Raw genomic sequence first — 17,249 nt, 5'->3', positions numbered from 1 at the left:
ATGAAAAGTTCTTATTTACATGTACTTTTTATATACCAACTATTCCCTGCTTTAACAAATTATTTATGTTACAGATATTAAGTGTTGAAGTTAACGAAACAGAAATAAAATTGTTAAAGCAGAGAATAGTTGGTATATGAAAAGTTCATATTTACATGTACTTTTCATATACCAACTATTCTCTGCTTTAACAAATTATTTATGTTACAGTTATTAAGCGTTTAAGTTAACAAAACATAAATAATTTGTTAAAGCAGAGAATAGTTGGTATGTGAAAAGTACACATAAATATGTATGTACTTACCAAGCAGACAGTTGTCACGTGACCTTCTTTTGCATGCGCGTGCGGCCACTGAGCATGCGCGTGTGGCCACAGGGCATGTTCGTGGTCGCTACCAGTCGCTACATCGCGTCGGTATGACAGGAATCATAACCTGATAGTCGTCAACTTTAACCGTTAATATCTCGCTTCGCGGGGCAGAGCGACACTTTTTTCTGCCAGATTCGGTCGTTTCGTGCAAAAACGCGTCGATTAAGCCCAAGTTGAACGAAATCGGTGAGGAGGCCACTATTCTTCAGATTTACCTAAATTTTATTTTGTTTATATATTAAAAAGATTTTTTAGTTACACGCAAAGAGTTTATAAGTTAATAAGAGAGTTAATAAGAGTTTATTTAATAATATTAAAATATGTTTATGTAGATTTTATTTTTATTATATCCGCAGTCTAATTGGCTGTTTTATAATAAATATTAATTTTATAATATTTTTTAACAAATGTATGTGATATTATAAGCATAAATATATATAATGAATGTTTTATACAGAAATGCATTACGTATAATTTTAAGTTACCTGATAAAAAATATGCATACAATATAAAATAAAGAACATAAAATATTATATATTACAATGCATATACTTCTTTTTTATATTGTATACATTATATTTTCTATTTTATTATCACCGAAACAAACAAAAATATTGCTTGGACATTACTAGGGCATTAGTGGGCATTAGATAAAAAAAATCGGCAGTAATGCCCAGAAATAGTGCATTAGTAGGCATTGGCATTGCAGCGGTTTGCCCCTCGTGTATCGAGATTGTTACAGTCTGACCTGATAATCGATGAGCGGTGTATAAAAGAGAAGTCTTTGTATGATCGTTGCAGGCGAGCGACAATTATATCAATTGCCCTTCTCGTGTGGTGAGTCGCCCGTGAGCCGATGAGACACGTGGCGGTCGGCACTCGCGCACGAGTGAGCTTGAGTCGTCGTGTTGAGGCACCAGAGTTGATGAGCGGTCTATTTCACAGTTTATGATACGATCTAAAACAGCGTGAGCACTGCGATGTGCACGATTAACCGAAGTCAATAATCGAACCGTACAGAACACACGTTATGCGTCTAGTCACCGCGCGGCCATTTGTACAATTGAAGAAGACGTTGGCGATGAGCGCGCCCGAGCGGGCGCGAGCTACCGCGGTGATCGAGCGTCGTTACCCGATCGATGCTGCCATCTGATCGGATGGCGCAACGTTAACGGAATCTCGAACACTATGTTAGCGATGGAGTACTTCCGAGAGCCTATTAACTTCCTAAGATTCACAAACAAAACCATCCGTTAAGAATAATAGTTTCGTCAATTGATGGACCTTTACATAACTTAGCCCGATTTTTACACAACATAATTTCTTCTAGTATTCCTAAAGCCAATAGCCACATTAAAAATAGTTTTCAACTTGTTAATTGTTTGAACGGTTCATCTTTGGATAACAATTATATTCTTGTTTCCCTTAACGTGATTTTACTTTTTACTAACGTCCCTACTGATCTAGCGATAGACAGTATTTGCAACAGATGGGAACATATCTCAAAAAATTGCGATATTCCTAAGGATGAATTTGTTCTCGCGGTACGACTTATTCTGGATTCTACGTTTTTCAGATTTCACAATAATATTTATAAACAGAATTTTGGTTCTCCCATGAGCTCTCCTTTGTCTCCCGATCTTGCCGACTTAGTTTTATAAGATATTGAGACGAGGGCTATTAGAATTCTTAGCTTCTCCCTACCGTTCTTTTATAGATACGTGGATAACATCGCGATGGCCATTTCTTCCGATATGGCTAATCTTACTTCACAAACTTTCAACTCTTTCCATCCACGTTTGCAGTTTACCATAGAGGTCGGTAACAGCAAACTCAATTTTTTAGATACCACCATTATCAACAACAATGGTCTTATCGAAATTGATTGGTATCATAAGCCCACCTTTTCGGAGCGTTATTTGAACTTTAATTCTTGTCACCCCTCGTCTCAAAAGCGTGGTACCATTATGGGCCTTATCGACCGAGCCTTTTTGCTTTCTCATCCAAGGTTTCACGAAAAAATCTAAGATATATTGTTAGCATCTTTTTGAACAATGATTACCCTCTTGATCTCATTTTCAACACAATGCATGAACGTCTAAAAAGTCTCTTTCAAACAAACAAAAAAACAAATTTCGAATGATACTGTAGACAACGCCGCTTTTAAAAAATGGTTTACCGTTCCGTATTTTCCGTCACTTTCTATCAAATTTAAAAATATTTTCAGGCAATCAGACACTCATTTATCATACTACAGTATTAATAAATTAAACAAATGTATCAAAGTTCAGAAGGATGCCCTTCCGCGTTTCTCAACGAGTAATGTGGTCTACAGGATTTGTTGCCGGGATTGTGACGCATCATACGTGGGACCAACTGGTAGACAATTAAAAACCAGAATATCCGAACATCGTCTCCACATCAATAGAAATAGTTCCTCCCACCCTATGATTACTGATCATAGAACTCAAAATAATCACGACTTTAATTGGGATAACGTTGAGATCTTGGATCACGAAAGATTTTATCATAAGCGACTTGTTTCGGAGGTTCTATACATTAGTCAACAACGCCTCGGCTTAAACCTCCAATCGGATACCGATTTTCTGCACCACGCTTATTTGCCTATCGTAAGCAATGTTTAGCCTTCGGTTTCCTTCCCTGGCCGATTACATTGTTTACGATAACGGCTCCGATCTACATACGTTGCGACCTTCTTTTCATTTCGACTCTAACTTTACGTTGACTGCAATGTTCTTACTTTATCTCCGAGATGTGCTACTCTCCGGTTTTATATTGTATTGTAATGCGATCGGTATTTCCGCGGTAACGATGAGAACGGCGCGGCACGACAAGATGGCCGCGAGCGGGGTCGATATCGGGATCGAACTCCCTGCGTATATTGTACAAGAATTAAACTGCTCATCTGAGCTTACGCGCGTTTATCGCAACGCTCGAGAAAGAGGCACTCGCGAAAAACGAGTTTGATTAGTGTGACGGTTTCGCCGTCGACACGGTTCTCTCTTCTTCTTTTTCTTCGTCTCGTTATTGGCACAGCTTTCTCTTCGTATTCGCATCAGCCATTATTCGATTCGGTTAAATATGTGTTCAGCAGATGGCGTAAACCATGATTGCAAAACGGTTCTCTCTTGAAGAATCACGCTACCGCACGCGGTGATCACGTGATTGGTCCTTTGGCTTCGCCACGTCGTTGCTGGCGAACAGAAAAACTTGTGAAATGAGAAGTTTCACGCGGCAACCAATCGAGCGGGTGCGGCTCGCGATGATACAATACGGATTTCGCGCAATTACTTTCGAGAACACTCCCGAGATGCTAATTGTCACGAACGACCAACTCGACTTCCTCCTTAGCGAGGCAGAAACGGAAGAGAGTGCGGATCGATACCCAGCAAACATTTTGGTTGTGGGATGTTGCCAAAAGGGAAACAAATGCCAGCAAAACGATAATGCCAAAGCCAGGGCCTACTGTGTCCGCAATTGCTCTCCATATATGAACAAAATCTTAAGAACATATTCCGCAGTCAAATTGACGACAACAGCAGAGCAAATCTGACAACAACTTTACGACGTCAGATTGACACAACAAATTGAGGACAGATTTGTTTATTGCAAAGCGGCAGCTGATTGGCACCAAACGTAGACCAAATCTGTTCCAATAAATGACAAAAGATTTACGCCATACAAGGAGCATGTCTGTCGCCAAACATGTCGACAGATTTGCACCAAACGTAGACCAGATCTGTCACCAGACATGCCAACAAAATGGCGCCATACGCAGACCACATCTGTTTTCAAAAGCAACGCCAGATCGGCAATAAACGGAAATCAAATCTGTCGCTAGAAACGACAACAGATTGATGACAAATTTGGTATTCTCAAAGTTCGTATTCGCACATTCGGTATTCCATGCCTGCAGAGAATTGATTACACCTATTACAAATATATAAGTTTTAGCTGGTTTTTACGCTAAGATAACATAGTTATAGCATATGTTATTTAACGCGTAAACTAGCTAAAACTTATATATTTGTGATAGGTGTAACCACACAATTCTCTGCAGGTATAGAATTTCGACTGTGAATACGGACTTTAGGAATATCAGATCTGTCATCAATCTCTACCTAACTTAAAGTGAAAAGGAATGTGATTAGAATTATTATATATTATATATTTATACTATTATACTATATATTATACACTTACATAAAATTTGTTTTATATATTTAATGACATTACATATATATTTTATAGTATTACGTTTAATTACAATATTATATTTCATTACATCATTAGAAAAAAACGATACAAATTATGTATTAATTAATACTAATGTAAGGCTTCTTACATTAGTATTAATTAATAGCAGAAGCTCGCTCGATCGCCAAGATTATTACAAACTATATATTTTAAAATAAAATATAATATAATATTAAATCGAAAAATCGAAGTATCTATTGTGAAGTATTGTTAAAAAAAAAAAATATTAACTAATCTAACATTTTATTACACATGTATATTACATGTATCTGTTATGAGATGTAATAGATACTAATAAATATTGTTTTAAACATTTTATGAAAAAAATACGCATTACGCTTTACAGAAGCATCGGAAAAAAACGAAGTTACTATAATTACTTTCCGGGCGAACAGACATACGGAGATGACATTCCTAATTACAATGTTTCATTATGCATTATAGCAACTACAATATATTGCGGTGTGTACGAAGCGTTATCTGCCGTACTATCATCACTATTGCTATTCTCATCCGTAGTACCCCAATACGGCATTCTGTAACCTTTTGCGCTGACTTCATGCAGATTAATATGTAATACCTCATCTGCTAACGCCGCACACGAGTATACCTGAACATCTAATGATGATATACCAATATCATAAAAATTAGTCACTTGTACAAACTTTTTGACGCATAAACAATAAGAATTTCCGTCCTTGAAGATATCGCAAACAATACAAATAGATCCATTATTTAAGATGCAACAATTATCACGGATATGTGTGCTAAGCAATATGTGATTAAATGTTATTTTGCGATACCGAGTACAATTGCTATCATCAATGTATGGCATAAATACACGAACAGATGTTTCTACATTACGAGCTTTGCTACTTCCGTGCGCTTGTCTTTCTTTTATTCTATTAAACATTTGTTGGAGAGGTTGATTACCTTTTCTGCAATATCTTCGAAAAATTGACATATTGCTTTCAAATGGAAAAGCAGAAAATGAATCTAAATTGCCAAAACGTCTAACGTCATCTGTGAGATGAAGCAGACCATGCACGTTATATGAATTAAATGTAGTGTCATAAACATGTTCAGCTCGAAGAACAAATTTCTGAAGGGCACACTCTGCAAAACGTAAGTATTGCCTCGATGGACACTTAGAAGATAAGATTCTTATAGCTGTATGTAAAAATAGGAAATGTTTATAGACTGTTTTATCTAATAAATCATGGAATAAAGCTGGACTAGTATACAGTAACATTTGTCGCAGTTCTGTAGCTTTATATTTTGAAAACATTTCGAGAGATCTGGGTCGCCTTGCAAAATCTTGTGACGTGACAAAAGTCGCGTCCCTTACCCTAGATGGGAGCTCGGCCGAGGGAGGCGCCAGGGATGGTGCCTCCGCCCGAGGCGGGCGGAGAGCGAGCCTTTAGGTTAGGATTAAGACCTTTTGCGAGCGTTACAGGTCAAGGGAGTGCGGAGCAGATGGCCAGGGTCACGACGAGTGTAACGGCTTATGCCGCGTCGAGGGACTTACGGCTGGACAACCAGGAGCTTCCGAGGGCGTACGATCGGCGGGCGGGTCACGCTGGGGCCCACAGCCGGCAGATCATTTGGGAGTCGAAAAGACATATCAGCGTCTCGCCGTGTCGTACTATTGGCCAAATATGTTTCGCGAGGTTACTCGGTACATTCGGACGTGCGACACATGTCAGAGGACGAAGGTCGAGCAAGCTAGTCCCGCGGGGTGGATGGGCCGCCGCGTTATAGAAGGGCCGTGGACTTCGATCGCCGCGGACATAGTGGGGCCCTTGCCTCGCAGCAAGGCCGGCTACCAGTACCTTCTGGTGATCCAAGATTTATTCACAAGATGGATCGAGTTGAAGCCTTTGCGAGCGGCTACCGGCCCAAAAATTAAAGAGGCGTTGGAGGATCTTATCGTGTCGCGGTGGGGTACGCCGAAGATCCTCCTCACGGATAATGGAACTGAGTTCGTGAATCGCGTGATGAAGGGTTTCGCTGAGGAGCATGGCATCACGCACGCCACGGTGCCGCCGTACCACCCGCAGGCCAACCCCGTGGAGAGGGTCAATAGGACCCTGAAAACAATGATCGTATCGTTTATTGAGAGGGATCATCGGGAGTGGGATAAATACCTTCCACAGTTTCGTTTTGCGTATAATACGGCGGCGCATTCGTCGTTGGGAGCGTCACCAGCGTTCGTGAATTTGGGACGTGAGCTAGTGCCGCCGAACTTGTTGCGTGACCAGGGGGAGGACGTGACTCAGGTGGAGCCGCGGGACCCGGCGGAGTGGTCCCAGCGGATGATCGAATTAAGGGCCGTTCGAGAATGGGTGGCGGAGAATATGGACCAGGCGAACCAGAGGCAGGCCGCGCATTATAATCTGCGTAGGCGACCGCGAAGATTCCGAGTCGGGGACTTAGTATTAAGGCGGCAGCACGTGCTGTCGTCAGCCGCACAGAATATCGCGGGAAAACTGGCGCCGAAATTCCAGGGACCCTTACGAGTGAAACGGGTGATCTCTCCGGTGGTGTACGAGTTGACACAGCTGGACGGGTCAACCGTAGGGAAAGTGCATGTCAAGGATATGAAACCGTACTACCCCCCTAACCCCGACCCGTAGGGCTTACCGAGAGACACGAGGGCGGTCCCGCGAAGAGATGGAGGGGGCCCGACGAATGGCCCGGGAGGGATGGTCCGACTTCTGGAAGGACCATCTTAACGAGCGGGTGTCCGTAGAGATGGCCAACCCGGACTTCTGGGAAGATCTGGGGGAAATGTTGGAGTGGCTGCGGGAGGTCCAGGACTGGATGACCCAGAGGGCCCCGGGAGGGGTGGTCCTGACGGAACTTCCGCCGCAGAGGGACCAGGGCTCCCAGACGCCCGGAGCGGCCGTAGTGACGGCTAGGCCTCAAGAAGACCGGAGCGTGGGGACGCGGGGAGAGTTGGGAGTCTTGCCGTGGACCGTGCCGAGGACGGGGCGGATCGCCCGGTGGGCCCAGACCGACACCGTGGTCGTGCGCACGGTGGGCACCCAGACCCAGCCGATGGAGGGGGCGGTGGACGAGCCGCCCCAAGGGCGTGCCGCGAGCCCGCCGAGACGACCGACGGCGGAGGCCACGCCAGAGCAGCCCCAGTTCCCGAAAGGGTGCTGGAATTGCCAGGAGATGGGGCACTCCTTCAGCAACTGCCCTCACCCCCGCAGGGGAAATTTCTGTTTTGGGTGTGGGGCCCGAGGAGTTAAGCTGAGCGGCTGCCGACGCTGCAGGGCCGGGTATGAGGAGCTGCGCGGGAGCGGGAACGCCCGAGGGCCCCGCGACCTGTGCCGCGATCGGAGCCGAAGCCGCTCAAGGAGGTAGTAGACCGGGGAGCCCGGGGACCCAGAGGGGACTCCTAGCGCCAGAGACGAGGTATCGCGGGTAGTTGAGACCCCCCCCCAGTATTATACCTTTGGGACCCAAATAAAAAGAGTTTACCAAACCTACGTGTGGTAATTGAGCGTGTGCATGTCGAACCTTTCCGCCTCCTTCCTGTTCCCTGAGAAGGAAATTCGCGTGGAGGATGGAACAGGGCGGAATGAACGGGGTGGGACGTAGTTGAGGAAATTCGGAGGGGAACAAGGTCGGGAAACAATGGTGCGGTGAATTGGTCGGTTAAATTTGGGGAAAGATTGGGAAGTAATTCGGAGATTTTCGTTTCGGGTGATTTTCGTGTACTGTTGAGTAACGTTGGAAGGGGAGACGCATTGACTGATCGGGGTCGGACGGGGCAAAGCCGTCACCGACGGAGCGAGGTCTCATGAGGGAAATGAATGAAGTATATCAGAAGGCTTGAGCGGTGGTCTCCGGCGGACCGGGGCGGACGTCCCCCTCGGCACTCGTCTGGGAGCGGGGAGTTGTGACGTGACAAAAGTCGCGTCCCTTACCCCAGATGGGAGCTCGGCCGAGGGAGGCGCCAGGAATGGTGCCTCCGCCCGAGGCGGGCGGAGAGCGAGCCTTTAGGTTAGGATTAAGACCTTTTGCGAGCGTTACAGGTCAAGGGAGTGCGGAGCAGATGGCCAGGGTCACGACGAGTGTAACGGCTTATGCCGCGTCGAGGGACTTACGGCTGGACAACCAGGAGCTTCCGAGGGCGTACGATCGGCGGGCGGGTCACGCTGGGGCCCACAGCCGGCAGATCAGATGACCTGTCAAGGCGTCACGGATGGCACGAGCGCACTGCAGCTCGGATACGGGGGACGCCCCGACGAAGGTCCCCGTTAAGGAACGGGGCCACCACCGCTGAGTACCGCTCCCGGTCGACGAGCCATGGCTGTCCAGGCCGCGTCTCAAATAGGCGGACTTCAAAACTACCGCCGGCGGATGGGCGCAGTGACGAGGGGCGCTCGCGAAGGGCGCGACGATCGCCTAGAGGGATCGCTGGCAGGCCGGGGCGCAGCACCGATCAGGCTAAAGAAACCGGCGCGCGCGGGCGCGCGCGGGCCCTGCGTGGTTCCGCCGGATCAAGGAAACGCCACTGTCGAGCGAGCCGCCATCCCGGCAACATCCAGCCCTAAGAGCGAGTGACGAGCCGCCGGAACGAGACGAATTTGTAAGGCCACTGCTCAGCCTTCCTCGAAGTAAGACCGCGAGAATACCTAGGCCCTCCCGGGAGTCGCGTTGTGCCGCGGTAAAGTATGAAATCGGCTGTAATTAAAGAATATCGAGTGCCATACCGCGGGAGGGCCCGTGCGACGAAATGATCGCGAGTGCCCGCCTCGGGGATGAAAACGTACGGCCGCCGCCGACAGTCAGCGTACATGTAATTTCGTTGTGATATCGTTCCGTGTACTTCGTTGCGTATGATTTCGTTGTGAGTAATTTCGTTCGCGTAATTTCGTTGCGGGTGATTTCGTCGCGTGGAATTTCATGAACGCCGTTGGCTTAACCGTGCCGTAGTTTTGAGAAGTGGCTCTCGCGCGTGAGAGAGCCTCGTAGTTATCGTTGCCGGTTAAGTTCATGCCATTTGTAAGTAGCTATACGTGCGTTTCATCGGGATTAATGGCCCACGGTTGTGTCGAGTTAACGGGTGGGGCCATTCGTGCGTTTCGAGGGGAGAGAAGATCCCCAGCGTTGTCGCGGTAGACCGTAGGGAAATTGCGTAATTGTTTAAGGAGATTGCGTTGGTTATTGGTTAGCATCTCGCGTTTGACCGTCCGGGTGGAATTCGCTGCAACTTATGTCGGGGAATACTCTTGTGCGAATTCAATCGGGATTGCCGTGCAGCTCAGCGACGGAATGAGTATCGCGCTCGTGGGATGACACGTGGCGTGTGCTCGAATTCTGCTTGTTCGCCGTGGAACTCGCTATCGTCCACTTGTTATCCGCCTTAACCGAAATATAATTTAATGTTTTATGTATTTGAGTGTGATGATTGCGCTACGCTCCCTCTCCTATTCCATCCGCGGTTGATCAAAGAAGCCCACGCCTGAGAAATACTGCGATCTCGTGAATCGTGGTGCGAGGAATCGCACCTGGCGCCCAACATAACACCTCTAAAATACTCAGTCGAGCTACCATCGGGGTTTCGGAGAGCAGTGTCGCGAATATTAGTAGAGATTCTAGTAAAGAAAGCGACGGCGCGCTCCTCCACGGCCGGCGAGACCGTGAGGACATCGTCGTCGTCGTTATAAATTTTGGCGCCCAACGTGGGGCCTCTCGCCCGAAAATTACCAATTAACGAAAATCGGGAGAGAGAGCGTGCGCAAGTGAATTTGTTTTGTGCAATCATTATATTTATGTGTTTCCCTATGATTTATGTGATTCTCTTGTGTTAGTTATATGTTCGATCGGATTTTCGAATTATTATTTCGTGGCCCTGGAATTTTGGTGCCATGAATGCGGTGGGTAGTGCCGAGTGAAGGCCGCTTCGCTCGACTTTGTTTTGGTTCGCGCACGGCCGGTATTCGGGAACTTGAGTTTTTCAGTCGAATTCATGCCTGTTTACGATTTCGGGGACTGTTTTGGTTCGATTTCGGTTAAGTTTCGCGAAAGTAAATACCGTTCGATAATATTGCGACTGGCATACCTCTTCGTCCAAATAATAAGCTTGGAGAATAATAACGTACTTGGTAATTCCGCGTATTGGGAAAAGGAAAAAGGCCTTGCTGGTGTCTTCGGTTTCGCGTTCGGTGGACGTCGAAAGGGGAGGCGAATAGGACTCCTATGCGGGAGGACGACTTGCTGGAATCGCCTCTTCGGTGGATCAACCGCCTAACGAAAGAACAAGCGGTGCGACATTTAGAAGTCGGGATTGGACACGGCCGGAATTTTGCCAACTTTACGCGCGCGTTTAGCTAGATTTGAGGGAAAAGTCGATTCGGAAAAAAATTGAACGACCAACCGACTTCCAACCCCACCCCCGCCGGCCATCGAAATACAATCCGCTAGTCCTCAGGGGGACCAGGGGCGACCCCGGGGACAAGGCAGGGAAGGGACCCCTTGGGGGAGCGGGGGGGGTACAATTTTCCCCGCCCCCCACAAAAAGGGGGGAAAATTACAGAGGGCCCCCCCGCCCAAAAGGGGTCCCCCCGCGCCATAAAGGGGGAAAATACCGGGTCCGGGGGCCGGGGGTTAAAATAAGAAAGTGGAACCCCCACTTTCCGGAAAGGGGTAGGACGCGGAAGCATTTTTTTTAGGGGAGGGGGAAGCCCGCTCCATTTTCCGTAGATGGGGGCCGAACTTTTAAGGCTTGCCCCTCCCCTTTGGGGTTCCGCGCAATTGGGAAAGAGGGAAAGGAAAATTTTGGCGGGTTGGGGGTTTTTCAAAACGGGGGGCGAATCTTTTTTGGGGCCCCCGGACTTTTTAACGCCCTGGGAAGAGATAAAGGGACAAAGCAGGGAGAAAAGAGCCGGGGGTCGAATTTGGGCCTTTTGCTTACGGTCTTTTTTCCACGCGAATGACCCCCCGGGTCCCCCCCGGAGCAGCTAAATTGGGCCCCCCGGAAAATTTTGCCGCGGCACAGTTCGCGATTCCGGGGGAGTTTAGCTTTTTTCACACGTTGGGGGTTTTTTGGAGGGAGAACAAACCCCCTCGGGACCAAAATGTATAGCCCCCCTTTCCCCCGGAACAGATTTTTCCCGGTTTTTTAGGTCCCCCGCGCCAAGGGGAAACCGCGATCCCCGAAACCGTTGCCGGGGGGGGGGCCGGGCTAAGGGAGCCCCAAAAAGGGGGAGGGGAGGCCTGGAGCGCCAAAAGCGCCCACCGCCCCCAATCAGAGGGTTTCCCCCGATACCAAATTTTTAAAAAATTTGGAACTGCGATCAGAGGGCCCTGGGCGGGACCTGCGGGGCGGCCCCTCGCGGCAACATTGTCCGGGGGGGAAAAACCCCGGGGTTTTCCCCGACGCGGAAAGCCCTAGGTGTTGGGGAAAAAACGCGAAAGGGGGTCGTAGGACGGGTCCCTACGCCCCCAATTTCGAAAAGGGCCGGACCGAATACCCCGGAAGAAAAAACTTCTTTTCGGCCCCCGACCCGGGGCGAATTCCCCCCCCGAAGAAATTAAATCCGGATAGGCGGCCGGCCCCGTTAGGGGGGGGTTTTGGGCCCCAAAATGACGCTCCCGGTTTTGGGGGGGGGATTTCAAAAGTAAAAAAATTTTGGCGTCCCAAAAACCAAGGGGGGGGGGGGGCGCCAAAAAAACCCCAAAAGGCAAACGGACCAAAAAAACCCGATTCAAAAGAAGCCCCGCTTTATCATTAAAGGACCCGGGCGGAAATTCGGGGGCATATTGCCGGATTTTCGGCCGGATCGTGGGGGGGGGGCTTCCGACAAAGTTTGGTTTCGCGTAGAATTTGGAAAAAAGGGGTGGCATTTGCGGATAGGCCCGTGCCCCTACCATTTCAATTGAAAGAAAGGACCCCCGCGTTTGGGGCTCCGGAGCCCCAATAAAGATCAGGAAAAAAAATCTGAAAAAATTTTTTCGGGGAAAAGGAGACCCTGGGAACCCCGGTTGGGGCCCAAACCCAACCCCAAATAAAATAGAAGGGAAGGGGGGATTTCCCCCGGTTAAACAACCCTAATTGTTGCCAAAGGTGCAAGAAAAAATCCCCCCAGGGTAGATAAAATGTTTGCAGCCGGAAAAATTGGCCGTCCGTAAGAATGGCGAACCCAAAAAGTAGGTGAAAAAATCGAAGGGGAAATACCGGTTTTCCGGATTTCCCCGCGATTTTTGGGAAAAATTTAAAAAAGGCCCCGGGAAAAAAAGAGCCTTTCTTTTTTTCCCCCCTACCTAGACGATAAAATTTTTTCCCCGAGGGGGAAATTTTTTGGGGAAAAAACCTTTTGAATCCCCAAAACGATGTAAAAAAATTTTAAAATTTTCGGGAAAAATTTTAAAGTTTTTAAAATGGTTTAAAAAAAGGAGTTTGTAGATCTCAGGTTAAGTTTTTTGGCTTGGGGTGGGGGCGGGGGGGGGGGGGGGGGTTTTGGACCCAGGGGAAAAAAAACGCGCCCCGTGCTGGGGGAACCCGGCCCCCGAACACTGAGAAAAATGCGGGAGATTTCTCGGATTTTTATGTGGTATGGGGAAATTTTTTCCGGATTTTTGCGACGCAAAAGGGGGCCCTTGCCCCCCTTTTTTAAGAAAGGCAGGCGCTGGGAGTGGGGGGGGGAAAACCCAAATTCATGCTTTTTAAAAGCATTGGGGGGTGGGGTTAAGGGCCCCGGCCCCCCCCCCTGGCATCCCCAAATTTTTTAAAAAAACCTTTCGTTTTTTAAAACCCCCACGCGGCTGGGTTTGGGGTTTTTGGGGGGGGTTTTGGGGCTCAAAACCCAAAAGGGGGGAAAAAAAACCCCGTAATAGCCTAGGGCCCCCTTCGCGGGGGTTTCGGACCCGGGGAAAAAAGGGCGGTATCGGTAAATAAAAAAGAGTGCCGGGGGCCCTGGTGTGGGCCTTTTAGAAGTTTAGGCCCGTATTTGAGGGTTACAATTTTTTCCCCGGGAGTTACGGATCATGGGATTGCGGTGGTCCCAAACTTAAAAAAAAACCCGGGGGGTTTGGCCCGAGGGGGAGAATTTTTTGAGTAGTTTTCACGGGGGAAATACCGAAAGGGGGGGCCCAAACCCCCAAGTGCCCGAGGGGCCTTTTTCGCAAAATATGAAAGCGCGGAAGGGGAAGAAAAAAACCCCCCCAAAATTTTGAGATGAGGAGTGTGGGGGTTTTCAAGGGGGCGAGTGGTATCGGGGGGCGGTAAAAGGGGGGTGCGACTGACCCGAAGCGGTTGCTCACTGGAAAATAGTGTGGGGAGCTATATTTTTGCGACCCCCCGACCGGTGATTTCGGACAATTTTGGGGGGTTTTGGCCCCGGGGGGGAAACTGGTTTTTCCCAGGGGGAATTGCGCCCGGGGGGCCCCTTCCCCAAAACCCACGACCCCCCCGGGAGGCCGGCATTTGGGGGGTCGAAAAGCCCCAAAAAGCGTCTCGCCGTGCTTTTCTTTGGCCAAAAGTTTGCGGGTTATCGGTACTTTTGGACTTTTCGACCACATGTCAGAGGAAAAAGGGGCGGGGGAGCTAGCCCCCGGGGGGGGGTGGGCCCCCCCCGTTTTAAAAAAAAGGGCCCCTGGATTTCGATCCCCGGGGGGCCCCTAGTGGGGCCCTTGCCTCCCCAGAAGGGGCCGGGGTTTCCCGTACCTTTTGGTGATCCAAAATTTATTCCAAGAGGGGTCGAGGGAACCCTTTTTCGAGGGAAAAAAGGCCCCCCAAAAAATTTAAAAAAGGGGTTTTGGGGGATCTTTTGTGTCGGGGGGGGGGGTAGGGGCCCAAGATCCTTCACGGATAATGGAAAAAAAGGTTGGGGAAAACGCGGTTGATGAAGGGTTTCGTGGGGAAAAAAAGGAACACCCCACCCCAAAGGGTTTTTCCCCCGTACCACCCGCGGGGGCCAAAAACCCCGGGGGGAGGGTCAATGGGGCCCTAAAAAAAAATGATCGATTTTTTTTGAGAGGGATCACGGGGGGGGGTAAAAACCTTCCACAGTTTTTTTTTGGGGGTAATACGGCCGCGCATTGTCTTGGGGGGGGTCACCAGCTTTTTGTAAAATTTTGGGGCGTGAGTATGCCCCCCCAACCCTTTTTGGGGGAAAACCCGGGGGGGGACCCGGGGGTAGGTGGAGCCGGGGGGGGACCCGGCGGAGGGGGGCCCCGGGTTTGGGGTCAAAATTTAAGGGGGGGTTTTGAGAAGGGGGGCGGGGGGGAAATATGGACCCCCAAAAACCCGAGGCAGGCCCCGCCATTTAATCTGGTAGGGGGCCGCGAAGTTTTCCGGGGGGGGGTTTTTTTTTAAAGGGGGCAGCAGTGCGTCTTTTAGCCGCCCAGAATACGGGGGGAAAAATGGCCCCCAAAAATTCCAGGGCCCCTTTTCGAGGGAAACGGGTGATCTCTCCGGGGGTGTACGAGGGGGAAAAGGGGTGGACGGGTAAACCCCGGGGGGAAAATGCATGTAAAAGGTTGAAACCGTTTTTTTCCCCCCTAAACCCCCAACCCGTAGGGCTTAAAAAAAAGACACCCCCGGGGGGGCCGGAAGGATGGAGGGGGCCCCACGAATGGCCCCCGGGGGGGGTGGTTTTCCCCCTTCTGGGGGAAAGGGGGCCCCCCCTTTAAAAAAGGGGGTGTCCGAGAGAGGCCCCAAACCCCCGGGGGGTTTTTGGGGAAAATTGGGGGGGGAAATTTGGGGGGCTGCGGGAGGCCAGGGACTGGAGACCCAAAAAGGGCCCGGGAGGGGTGGTCCGAAGGAACTTCCGCCCCCGAGGGACCCGGGGGGCCCCACGCCCGGAGCGGGGCCGTAAAAGGGGGGGGTAGGGCCCCCAAGAAGACCGGAGCGTGGGGGGGGGCGGGGAGGAGTTGGGAAATTTGCCGTGGACCGTGCCCCGGGGGGGGGGGGGATCGCCCGGGGGCCCAGAACCCCCCCCCCCTGGTGTGCGCAAAAATGGGCACCCAGGGGGAGCCCCATGGAGGGGGCGGTTTTGGGGGGAAAAAGCCCCAAGGGCGTGCCGCGAGCCCGCCGAGAAGACCCCCCCCGGGGGGGGCCACGCCAGAGCGCCCCAGTTTTCCCCCCAAAGGGGGCTTTTGGAAAAATTTTTGGGGAGGGGCACTCCTTCGCAATGCCCTCACCCCCGCAGGGGAAAAAATTTTTTTTTTTGGGGGGGTTTTGGGGCCCCCCGGGGGTTTAAACTGAGCGGGGCCGACGCTGGGGGGGGGGAAAGGGAAATTTTTTCCCCCCGGAAAAAATTTTTCCCCCCCCCCCCCGAGCCCCCCCCGGGGAAAAAAGGGGCCCCCAGGGCCCCGCGACCTTTTTCCGCGATCGGAGCCGAAGCCGTCAAGGGGGTAGTAGACCGGGGAGCCCGGGGACCCCCCAAAGGGGGCTCCTAGCGCCCGGGGGGAGGTATCGCGGGGGGGGGGTTTTTACCCCCCCCCCCAGTTTTTTTTTCCTTTGGGGCCCAAATAAAAAAAAGGGTTTTTTAAACCTTTTTTGTGGTAATTGAGGTGTGGGGGGCGAACCCCTTTCCCCCCCTTCCTGTTCCGAGAAGGGGGAAAATTTTTGGGGGGGGGGATGGGGAAAGGGGGAATGAACGGGGGGGGACGAGTTGAGGGGAAAACGGAGGGGAAAAAAGGTCGGGAAAAAATGGGGCGGTAAATTTGGGGTTAAATTTGGGGAAAATGGGAATAATTCGGGATTTTCGTTTCGGGGTTTTTTTGTTTTAGGTTAGTAAGTGGGAAGGGGGACGCAGCTGTCGGGGTGGGGGGGAAAAGCCGTCACCAGGAGCGAGGTTTTCCATGGGGGGAAAAAGAAAAAGTATATCAGAAGGCTAGCGGTGGCTCCGGGGACCGGGGGGGACGCCCCCCCCGGCATTTCCCCGGGAGGGGGGGGGGGGGACAAAAAGTCGCGTCCCTTCCCCCCCGAGGGAGCTCGGCCGGGGAGGGGCCGGGGAATGGGCCCCCCCCCGAGGGGGGCGGAAGGACCTTTAGGTTGGTTAAGACCTTTTCGGCGTTCAGGTAAGGGGAGGGGGCAGATGGCCGGGTTTTACACGATGAAAAACTTAGCCGGTCGGGGGACTTACGGGGGGAAACAGGAGCCCCCGGGGGCAACGATGGCGGGCGGGTCACGGGGGCCCCCCCCGGCAGTCAGATGACCTGTAAGGGTCCGGATGGACGGGGGCCCCCGGCTCGGATAGGGGGGGGGCCCCCGACAAAAGGGCCCCGTTAAGGAAGGGGCCCCCACCGCTGATCCCTCCCGGTCGAGGGACCATGGCCCGTCCAGCCGGGGCCGTCGAGGAACCGGACGATGAGACGCGGCCTGGACAGCCGGTCTCAAATAGGCGGACTTTCAAACCTACCGCCGGCGGATGGGCGCAGTGACGAGGGGCGCTCGCGAAGGGCGCGACGATCGCCTAGAGGGATCGCTGGCAGGCCGGGGCGCAGCACCGATCAGGCTAGGGAAAACCGGCGCGCGCGGGCGCGCGCGGGCCCTGCGTGGTTTCCGCCGGATCAAGGAAACGCCACTGTCGAGCGAGCCGCCATCCCGGCAACATCCAGCCCTAAGAGCGAGTGACGA

The 17,249-nt window shown here is 50.8% G+C and overlaps 1 protein-coding gene across 2 annotated transcripts in view; it reads right to left on the bottom strand.

The window, feature by feature from the left end:
* Positions 1-17,249, bottom strand: part of LOC143901453 (sentrin-specific protease 1-like) — a 156,814-nt gene that overhangs the window by 68,964 nt on the left and 70,601 nt on the right. The window lies entirely within an intron of this gene.

Source organism: Temnothorax americanus, unplaced genomic scaffold (genome assembly GCF_048541705.1).
Source record: "Temnothorax americanus isolate GAGA-0224 unplaced genomic scaffold, ASM4854170v1 Scaffold34, whole genome shotgun sequence".
NCBI lineage: Eukaryota > Metazoa > Arthropoda > Insecta > Hymenoptera > Formicidae > Temnothorax > Temnothorax americanus.
Note: the sequence above shows the minus strand (reverse complement) of the source record. Positions and strands in the feature narration are given on the sequence as shown.